At 42.1% G+C, this 9,504-nt stretch overlaps 1 non-coding gene across 1 annotated transcript; it reads left to right on the forward strand.

Annotated features, from left to right (window-relative positions):
* Positions 1 to 9,148: 9,148 nt before the first annotated feature.
* Positions 9,149 to 9,286, forward strand: LOC114809263. The gene has a single exon (XR_003757051.1). It is a non-coding gene; the product is annotated as a small nucleolar RNA SNORA7 (small nucleolar RNA).
* Positions 9,287 to 9,504: the final 218 nt, after the last annotated feature.

Consider the following 9,504-nt stretch of genomic DNA (forward strand, 5'->3'; position numbering starts at 1 on the left):
AACCCACTGTGTGAAGACTGACCTGGTCATCATCAACAGCAGTTCAGATACCTAACTCTGATCTTTGGGGTTAATATGATTAAACTTCTAATCTTTTTCTTTCCCCCCATTCCTTCCCCTTCCCCATTCCACTTCTTGATGTCACAGGAAAACCTTTAGCCCAGACATCAGGATCTCTTGATGGTTTTCTTGTAGAAAAGAAGCACTGGTTAGAAGGGACTTCCCTTGACGGATGTGAAAAGAAAGGAGAAGACCCCTACAATCTGTTTCCAGCCAGGACAAGAGGATGTTTCAAGGATCCATGTGGAAATTTCAAGGAAGCAGCATTGCCTAATGGATAGAGCCCAGGCCCAGAAATAAGAAAAACCTGGATTCTAAACCCAGCTCTGCCACTTGTCTGCTGTGGGCCTTGGGCAACTCACTTCACTTTTCTGAGCCTTAGTTCCACATCTGTAAAATGGGAATTATGACTGTGAGCACATATCCATGTGGGATAGAGACTGTGGCCAACCCAATTATCTTGTATCTACCATAGTGCTTAGTATGGCCCATAGTAAGTGCTTAACAAATACCATTAAAAAAACCCCACAACAAACCAAGTGACAGTTGCCCTCCAGACATATTGTTGCAACTGCTAAATGTCCCAGAATACAACTTTGGGAGCACCAGGAAGAATGCTGCTCCCTACCCAGTGAATGCCTCTTTCCAGGTAGGAGACCAACTCCATCCTTGTTTCCATCTGATTCGGGACAATCGGGGACATTTGCAGCCTCTGAAAGGTGAGGAAGAGTGTTTCCCAAAATATGACTGAAGTTGAAATATTCAAGGTAAATGACAATATCTGCATCCTATTGTGGATGATCTGGAATGAAATATGCTCCTTTCTCCTTCCCCCATATCCTGAACTTGATTATCCCTATTGGAAACGGCTCTCAACATAAGGTTGTAAATTCAAATAAGAATAGAAAATTGCTTGCAGGATCCCTAATCCTGCTACTGTCCCCCTGTCTATTTCCCCGAGGCCAGGCATGTGAGACTGTAGCAGAAAGCCTGTTCAGTGAAGTGGAGGATGCCATATCCAGATGGTCCAGTCACCTGCTTCCAGGCAGAGCAGAGAGCCAATTATTTTTTTAATACAGTTTGGCTTCAAGCCAGGATAAAAATCAAGAGTTTTGTATATTAAACATAGCTCTGTAACCCAACAGAAGTCAGAAGTATTAGATTATTGGCCTAATGCAATCCCCTAAAACGTCACTTTAAATTAAGAAGACACAATAGACTGCTGGCTACTTTGTCCCTTCATCACTTTAAAGTACATCCAACTCGGGTCTAAATCAATGCTTTCTCAGCAAGTGTCTACATATGTTAATGGACTGGATGCCAGCAGGAACAGCAACAAAATAGGCTGACCTGTAAAATGCCCTAACAGGATTAAAGCCATGTTATGGTTGAGAAGAAAAACATTTGGAAGACAGGAAAATTCAAATATGAATGTTCTGTAGCAAAGATGACTTGATCACAATTCACCTCCTGCATACATTTCCTAGTCTGACTCTACCTTGACTAACCTGACTCTCAAGTGTCATCACTGATGAATTTTTCATTCAGTGAAACAAGAACAAAAAAAGAGTAAACCCTTGTTAAGAAATCAAAGTCTAGTATTTATGAAGGGAAGAAAGAATTAGAAAGCGAATATGTTTTTTTTCCACAAGCGTCACTGGACATGCACAACTATGATGAGTCCTGAAATATACCACTTTCAGATATTTGGGGCCCGAGACTTGGGGTTATTCAGGACAGAGATGATTCGTGGGCTTATGACTCTCCAAAAGCCTTTCTCCTTCTGCAGGAGGGTTTAATAAATATTAATGTTAACTGTAGTATCTGTACTAAATGCTAGGGTAGATTTAAGAGAAGCAGATTGGACACAATCCCCAACCCCCCTGGGCCTCACAGTTTATGAGAGGGAGAAAACAGGTATTTTATCTCCACTTGACATAAGGTAACTAAGGCACAGAGTAGTTAAGTGACATGGCCAAGGTCACACAGCAGGCAAGTGGTGGAGCTGTAATTAGAACCTGGGTCCTCTGAATCCCAGACTCATCGTGCTTTCACCTAGGCCACACTGCTTCTCTTCATTATAGCAATTCTGATGGGTGGTCATAGATTTCTAGTGATTTCGAGTATAACCTCTTACCTAAAGCTAAAATTTTAAATACCATATTTATTCAATTAATCGGTAAATCCATGTTATTTACTGAGTGCTTCCTGAGTGCAAAGCACTATACTAAGTGCTGGGGGAATGTATAATATGATAAGGTGAGTAGGCAAGATTTCGCTCGCAAGGATCTTGCAACCTAGTGATGAAGGCAGACATTAAAATAAATTTCATGTGGCCTTATTTAAGTGCCCCACTTTTTTGGCAGACTTTTTAACATAAAGCAGTGAAGGGACTATTATGTGGGGAATTAAATCTAGTAATATAATAAGGAAATAGGAGAAGAAAAGAGAGAAAGGAGGAAAGAAGGGGAGAAGGATGAGAAAGGCCACTTAAGATTGCCTCACTTACTTTTATGAGATTCCTGCTAAGTTGCTGATGTGGAACTTCATCCGCCCTCAAACATTCAACCCACATCCCTCTAAACCTTCACAGCTCTCCTATCAAGCCACCTCCACAAGAAGGCATTCCAGGGCTAAGCCCCATCTCCCTGATCAAGCAGCATGGTTTAGTGGAAAGAGCACGGGATTGGGAGTCAGAGTCACGGGTCTTAATCCCGGCTCCGCCACTTGTCAGCTGTGTGACTCTGGGCCAGTCACTTAACTTCTCTGTGCCTCAGTTACCTCATCTGTAAAATGGGGATTAAGACCATGAGCCCTTCATGGGACAACCTGATAGCCTTTTTTTAACATGTTTTTTCTACCACAACACTCAGAAGAGTGCTTGGTACATAGCAAGTGCTTAACACATGCCATCACTACTATTATTATTAGCCATCCTTTATCACTTATGTGTGTATCTATTATCTATTCTATTTAGTCCTTTTATTGATTACATTTGTTACTAGTTATAACTTTCATTTTATTCTTCTTTATATTGTCTATGTTCAATCTGTGTACTATTGAAGATCTTACAATTTATGGGAGAGATGTTCACTGACCTTGTCCCCTATGTTTATTGTCTGCTCCCAAAAGCATAGTAGATTACTCCTCACCCAAAGGCATTTAGTAACTACTGATGATGATCATCATGCTGATGAACATATCTACCAATTCAGTTGCATTGTATTCTCCCAAACACTTAGTAGAGTGTTCAAGGTAAGTGCTCGATAAGGGCAGGGAACAGGTCAGTTTATTGTTGTATTGCATTCCCCTAAAAGCTTAGAACACTGCTCTGCACCCAATATGCATTCAATAAATAAGACTGATTGAATGAATGAATGTACATCATTGATGATGATCATGATTTAGACCAATCTTACAGATTGGGGAGAAAAACTGTTGATTTTTTTCTTGTCTTCATAGCTTCCTGCTATAGTTTTCTTTTTTTAACATGTTTTTATGATATTTTCCCAACTAAAACATGACAAATTCATTATCAATCAAACATATCCTCTGAGCTGAGCTCAATCAATCCATCAGTGGTATTTACTGAGCACTTACTGAGCTCAGAACACTGTATTAAGTGCTTGGCATTGTAAGAAGGAAAGTGTGTGCTTATTGTCATTTTGTACCTTCCCAATACTTAGTATGCTCTGCACACAATAAGCACTCAATACAAATGATTGATTGAATGGCTGAATTAATGAATAAGACCCTAGACTGTAAGCTTGTTGTGGACAGCGAACGTGTCTATCAACTTTGTTGTACTTTCCCAAGCACTCAGTAGAGTTCTCTGCATCCCATAAGAGCTCAATAAATACCATTAATTGATTGAGAGAATATAGTACAGCAGAGTTGGTAGACTTGTTTCCTGACCATAAGGAGCCAACAATCTACAGAAGCTCCTTAGTTTTCTTATGAACCAACTTAAATCCACAGTTCCCTGCAAGTACTAAAGAAGTTTCTTGTTCAAAGCCTCAATCACCTTCCATTTTGCTCTCCTTCCCCCATTATCAAACAAGCTTTTCCCAGTACCTAAGCTATCTCCATCTGTGTCATTTTCAGGCCACAAAAATACCATTTTACTCTAGGAATCAGCAATTTACTAATGCCCTAGTGACATGAAAGAATTTACACAGCTTTTAAAGCACCCAAATCATATCAAAGAGTCTGACTCAGAAATATATTGAGTGAAGTGCTCACCCTGTAGAATGCCTTTCTAAATCCCTTGGTTCATTTAGACCTGTGATATAGCTCTGTCCAGTAAATCCATTATTTTCTGTTTTTGAAGGGTAGAAAGTAGATAGAAAAGAATCCTGAATTTTAACCTAGAGAAGGCTGAAGGGTGAGGAGGTTGACTAATTGTTCCCATGTCCACTGAAGACCAAATAAGTGAAATTAGCTTGAATAAAAATGGGGCAAATTCTGTTTGAACCCAATGAAGAATGCAAATTTCCCCACCATGAAAGTCTTTCAGAAGAGATAAACATCCATCCTGGAATATTTAGTCATTCACCTATGTGGAGGCAGGTGACTGAACCAAATGACCTTTGCAGGACCTTTCTGCTCTGGGGTTTCAATGATCAATATGATAATTGCATTTGGGGGTTTTATTTAGAACATTTTCCTCTTAAACTGTTCCTATAGAGATAACACACAAATATAATTTTAATAGTTTTTTTTCCTGAACTCTTCTTACAGTTACTTTTCATTAGAGAGGTGTTGCTAGTAATACAAAAACAGCATTATAAATGTACATTCTTTTAGAGGGTTCTTTTCCTGAATGATAACAACTAGCTGAGGTTCCAAGAAATGGGTAATTTAATATTTGGCATTATAGCCAGTCATATTTCATTATGTTCATGTGATAGATTCCACCTTTAACTCTATTTATTCTATATTCTGCACTAATTCCTTATTTGTCTTTAGAAAACATATTGTACGTTTTATATTATAGACATGAGAATCCTTTATTCTTTGCCGGATGGGATGCAAACAAGTCTCTTTTTCCCCAGGCAGGCTAACAAGAACGAATCAAATTATGGTATTCATTTAATACAATGCATGCTACTTAGGAGTAAACATGCAATGCAATGTAAGCATTTTAACAGTCAAGGTGAAATCTCAGTAAATGAGGATATCAGGTTTAGAATTCAAGAAGAGGAAATAAAAAAAGTCAGGGCCTGTTAATTTGCCATGTTTGGAAAATAATGAGGTCACTCTGACTTGATAGGAACTCAGGTACACATGTAGGATGAACACAACACTTCTTCCCATTCTTCCCTTCTGTCCCCAGGAATCCCCAGATTCCGCTAGCGATCGAGCTCCCACAAAACATCTGAAACCCAATCTCAAACAGTGTGAAGTAATCGTGGTTAGACGCAACACCAGCATGGCAGATAGATCAACTTAAAGATAGAACTCAAGAGATGGGTAGCCTCCCTGATGAAAGGATTTGCATGGATCAGAATACCAAGAAGCAGGCTCAGAAACAGATGCATGCCCTGTATGGGGCAGACTAGTCTGGGAGGATTATCTAGTTGCCAGACAGTCACAAGGGTAGGTCAAAAGTATGTCCAGGTTTTATACTGTAGCCTTTATTTTTTATATTGATGATGAAAATCTTCCTTTATGAGTAGGTTTTTCTGAGTGTAGGCTAGTACCTTACTACAATAAACTGCTGACATGTTGTTAGTCCATAGGCTACTGAATCTGCAAAGTGATTCATAATATTTTCATTGTAGAAAAGGTTCACGTCAGGAAACGAATGCACATTTATAGTCTCGTCTTCCTGAGCCCATTGCTAGGGAGGGATTGTCTCTATTTCTTGGTGAATTGTACTTCCCAAGAACTTAGTACAGTGCTCTGCACACAGTAAGCACTCAGTAAATACAATTGAATGAATGAATGAATGAATGAATGAATGAACGCAAGCGCTAGCCAACCTCACCACAGCAGAGCCCAGCTTCACTCCTCCCCTGCCCCTCCTTTCCCAGTGCTGGCTCTAGGTCCCTTCTGCACCAGTAAAGAAACAGAGCACAGACCTGGGAGTCAGAAAGTCATGGGTTCTACTCCTGCCTCCACTACTTGTCTGCTATCTGACCTTGGGCAATTCACTTCACTTCTCTGTGCCTCAGTTGCATCATCTGTAAAATGGGGATTATATCCAAGCAATTAGCTTGTATTCACCCTAACACTTGGCACAGAGCTTGTCATAAAGTAAACGTTTAACAAATACTATTATTATTATTGTTATTATTATTATTATTATCCTTCCTGCTTTCCACCTCCCTGGCAGGAAAGAGAGCAGGACCTGATCAATTATATTATTTACTGATTGATAGAAAATGTTGGAAGGGTCTTATCCTGTCTAGACTACTACATCAGCCTCCTTTCTGACCTCCCATCCTCTTGCCACTTCCCACTCCAGTCACTCATTTATTACATTCTTCACTCTACTGCCCAGATTATCTTACTACAGAAACATTCAGAGCTTGACACCCACCTCCTCAAAAATCTCCAGTTGTTGCCTATCAAACTCTGTATCAAACAAAAACTCCTCACCATTGGCTTTAAAGGTTTCCATCACCTTGCCCCATCCTACCTCACGTCCCTTCTCTCCTTCTCCAACCCAGTCCATGGACTCTGCTCCTCTGGTGCTAACCTTCACACTGTGCCTCATTCTCACCTGTCTCGCCCCCAACTCCTGTCCCATGTCCAACTTCTGGCCTGGACCACCCTCCCTCCTCAACTCCGGCAGACAATTACTCTGCCCCCTTGAAAGCTTTATTGAAGGCCAAGAGGCCTTCCCAGAGTGAGCCCCCTTTTCCTCATCTCCCTCTCCTTTCCTAATCACCCTGGCCTGATCCCTATGCTCTTCCTCCTCTCTCTGCTCCACAGCACTTATGCATATATCTACAATTTTATTTATTCATATTTATGCCTATTTACTTGTATCGATGTCTGTCTTCCCCCACTCTAGACTGTAAGCTGGTGGTGAGCAGAGATTGCCTTTCTTCATTGCTGTACGGTACTTTCCCAAAGACTTAATACAGTGTATGCACACAGTAAGCGCTCAATAAATATGATTGCATGAATTGATGAATTGAGACAAAGAGGTAATTTGAAAGAGTGAACAAAGACAATTAGGATCTGAATAGGACTGTGGAAATACAAATAAATCAGAGAACTTCTCTACATTCTATGGGTGAAGGAGGGTCTGATAATAGACTGAAGGCTGACAATAAAGGAGCGAGAGAAAAGTTAAAAATGTCTCTTTAGTCGTGTTCTAGGAGAACATGATTCATTCCACTGGGCCTCAGAGGTAATAAGCAGTTGAGTAAGGAAAGTCTCAGTTGTCAAATACAGTAAACTGAACAACCATTTCAATCACTACGATCTTGAATCTGGCCTAGTTCCAAGTCAGAGCTGTGTAAGGAATCCAGCCTTCCATCGTGGCTGAGTGAAACACACACCCTTCATGCCCTTAGCCATGGCTGAGGAACTACTTTCCTGCCCCCAGAATGCTCTGTGGATGCCAGATTGGGTATAAAAAGCAGCTGCTCTGCCTTCTTAGCTCCTCTTCACCTCTGGAGCTCAACATCCAGCATTAATAATTGTGGTAATAACTGTGATCTTTGTTTAGCACTTACTATGTGCCAGGCTCTCTATTAAGCCTTGGAGTGGATACAAGCAAATCAGGTTGGACACAGTCCCTGTCCCATATAAGGCTCACAATCTTAATCCCCATTTTGCAGATGAGGGAACTGAGGTAAAGAGAAATGAAATGACTGGCCCAAGGTCCACAGCAGACAAGTGGAGGACTGAGATTAGAACTCAAGTCCTTGTGACTCCCAGGCCCGTTTTCTATTCACTAGGCCATGCTCCTTCTCTGTACTGGCAGTCTTGCCTCCTGTCACTCCCTCAGCTCCCCTGACACAGCCAAGTGAGCTGCCTTTCCTCCCTGCCACCCTGGGCCAGTATCGGCTTCCCTTGGCACTCACAAGGAGGAACATCTGGTAATTGCAACCTCACCTCCCTGGGTGCCCACAGCCCACCTCCACTGAGGCTGAGGAAGCTTGCTGTGGGCACAGAATCTGTTGGTTTATTGTTATGTCGTACTCTCTCAAGCGCTGAGTACAGCGTTCTGCACAATACATACAATTGATTGACTGACTCTATCTTCCCATCCAGGCATAAAAGCTGCTGCTTGGGCCTCCTCTCTTCCATTGTAGCTGAGTGAAATGCAGCTCCCAAGGCCCCCCATGGTGCCTGAGGAACTCTATCCATGCCATTGTCTTGCCTTCTTGGCCTCTCTTCACGCCGGGGACCGAATGCAACATTTACAGCTTTGTCTTTTCTGTTTTTATGGTATTTGATAAGCGCTTACTCTGTGCCAGGCCCTGGACTAAGCACTGGGTAGATACAAGTGAATCAGGGTGGACACAGACCCAGTGGATGGAGCATGCATCTGGGGGTCAGAAGGACCTGGGTTCTAATCCCAGCTCTGCCATTTGTCTGCTGTGTGACCTTGGACAAATCACTTCACTTTTCTTGGCCTCAATTATCTCACCTGTAAAATGGGGATTAAGACTGGGAGCCCCATGTGAAACAATAACTGTGCCTAACCTGGTGATCCTATTTCTACCCCAGCACTGCTCACTGCTTAACCAAAAGTTCCTAGAAAGCAGCCTAGGAAACACTCTCATCACTTAATTCTTGGAGTCTTTCAATGGGAAAGGGAGTGAAAGGCAATAATAATAATAACTGTGGTATTTCTGGAGTGCTTACTATGTGCCAGACATTCCAACCCAACAAAGTCCTTGCCCCATGCGGGGCTTTCAGTCTCAATCCCTATTTTACAGATGAGGTAACTGAGGCACGGAGACATGAAGTGACTTGCCCAGGGTCGTACAGCAGGCAAGTGGCAGAGTCTGGATTAGAACCCATGACCTTCTGAGTCCCAGGGCCATGCACTATTCAGTATGCCATGCTGCTTCTCCTAAGGTAGAGAGCAAACTTTCAAAATGGCAGCGACTGAATTCTCATTACCCTCTTAGGGTTACACCTGGAGGGTTTCCAGGACTCTACCAGTCTTGACCTATGAGAGGGAGATCATGCAGAGGCCTACCCATTCCATTCCTAGTTTGGCCAGGGGTTAGCGAGTGGAAGGCAATCTGCTACAAGTTAAGACTCCCTTGGGCTGGGCAGCAGCGGCATGGGAGAATTGAGGGTAGAGACTCATGTTTACTGCGAGGAAGGAGGAGATGTAAACTGCTTGGGATTTTTTCCAAGAAAACTGTATGGATGGACTACTAAAACATTTTCAGATGGAGATGGGGCATTCTGGCAGAGATTTGTTCATGGTGTCACTTTGGGTCGGACATGACTTGATGGCATAAGACA

The sequence above is a fragment of the Ornithorhynchus anatinus genome, chromosome 2 (assembly GCF_004115215.2).
Source record: "Ornithorhynchus anatinus isolate Pmale09 chromosome 2, mOrnAna1.pri.v4, whole genome shotgun sequence".
NCBI lineage: Eukaryota > Metazoa > Chordata > Mammalia > Monotremata > Ornithorhynchidae > Ornithorhynchus > Ornithorhynchus anatinus.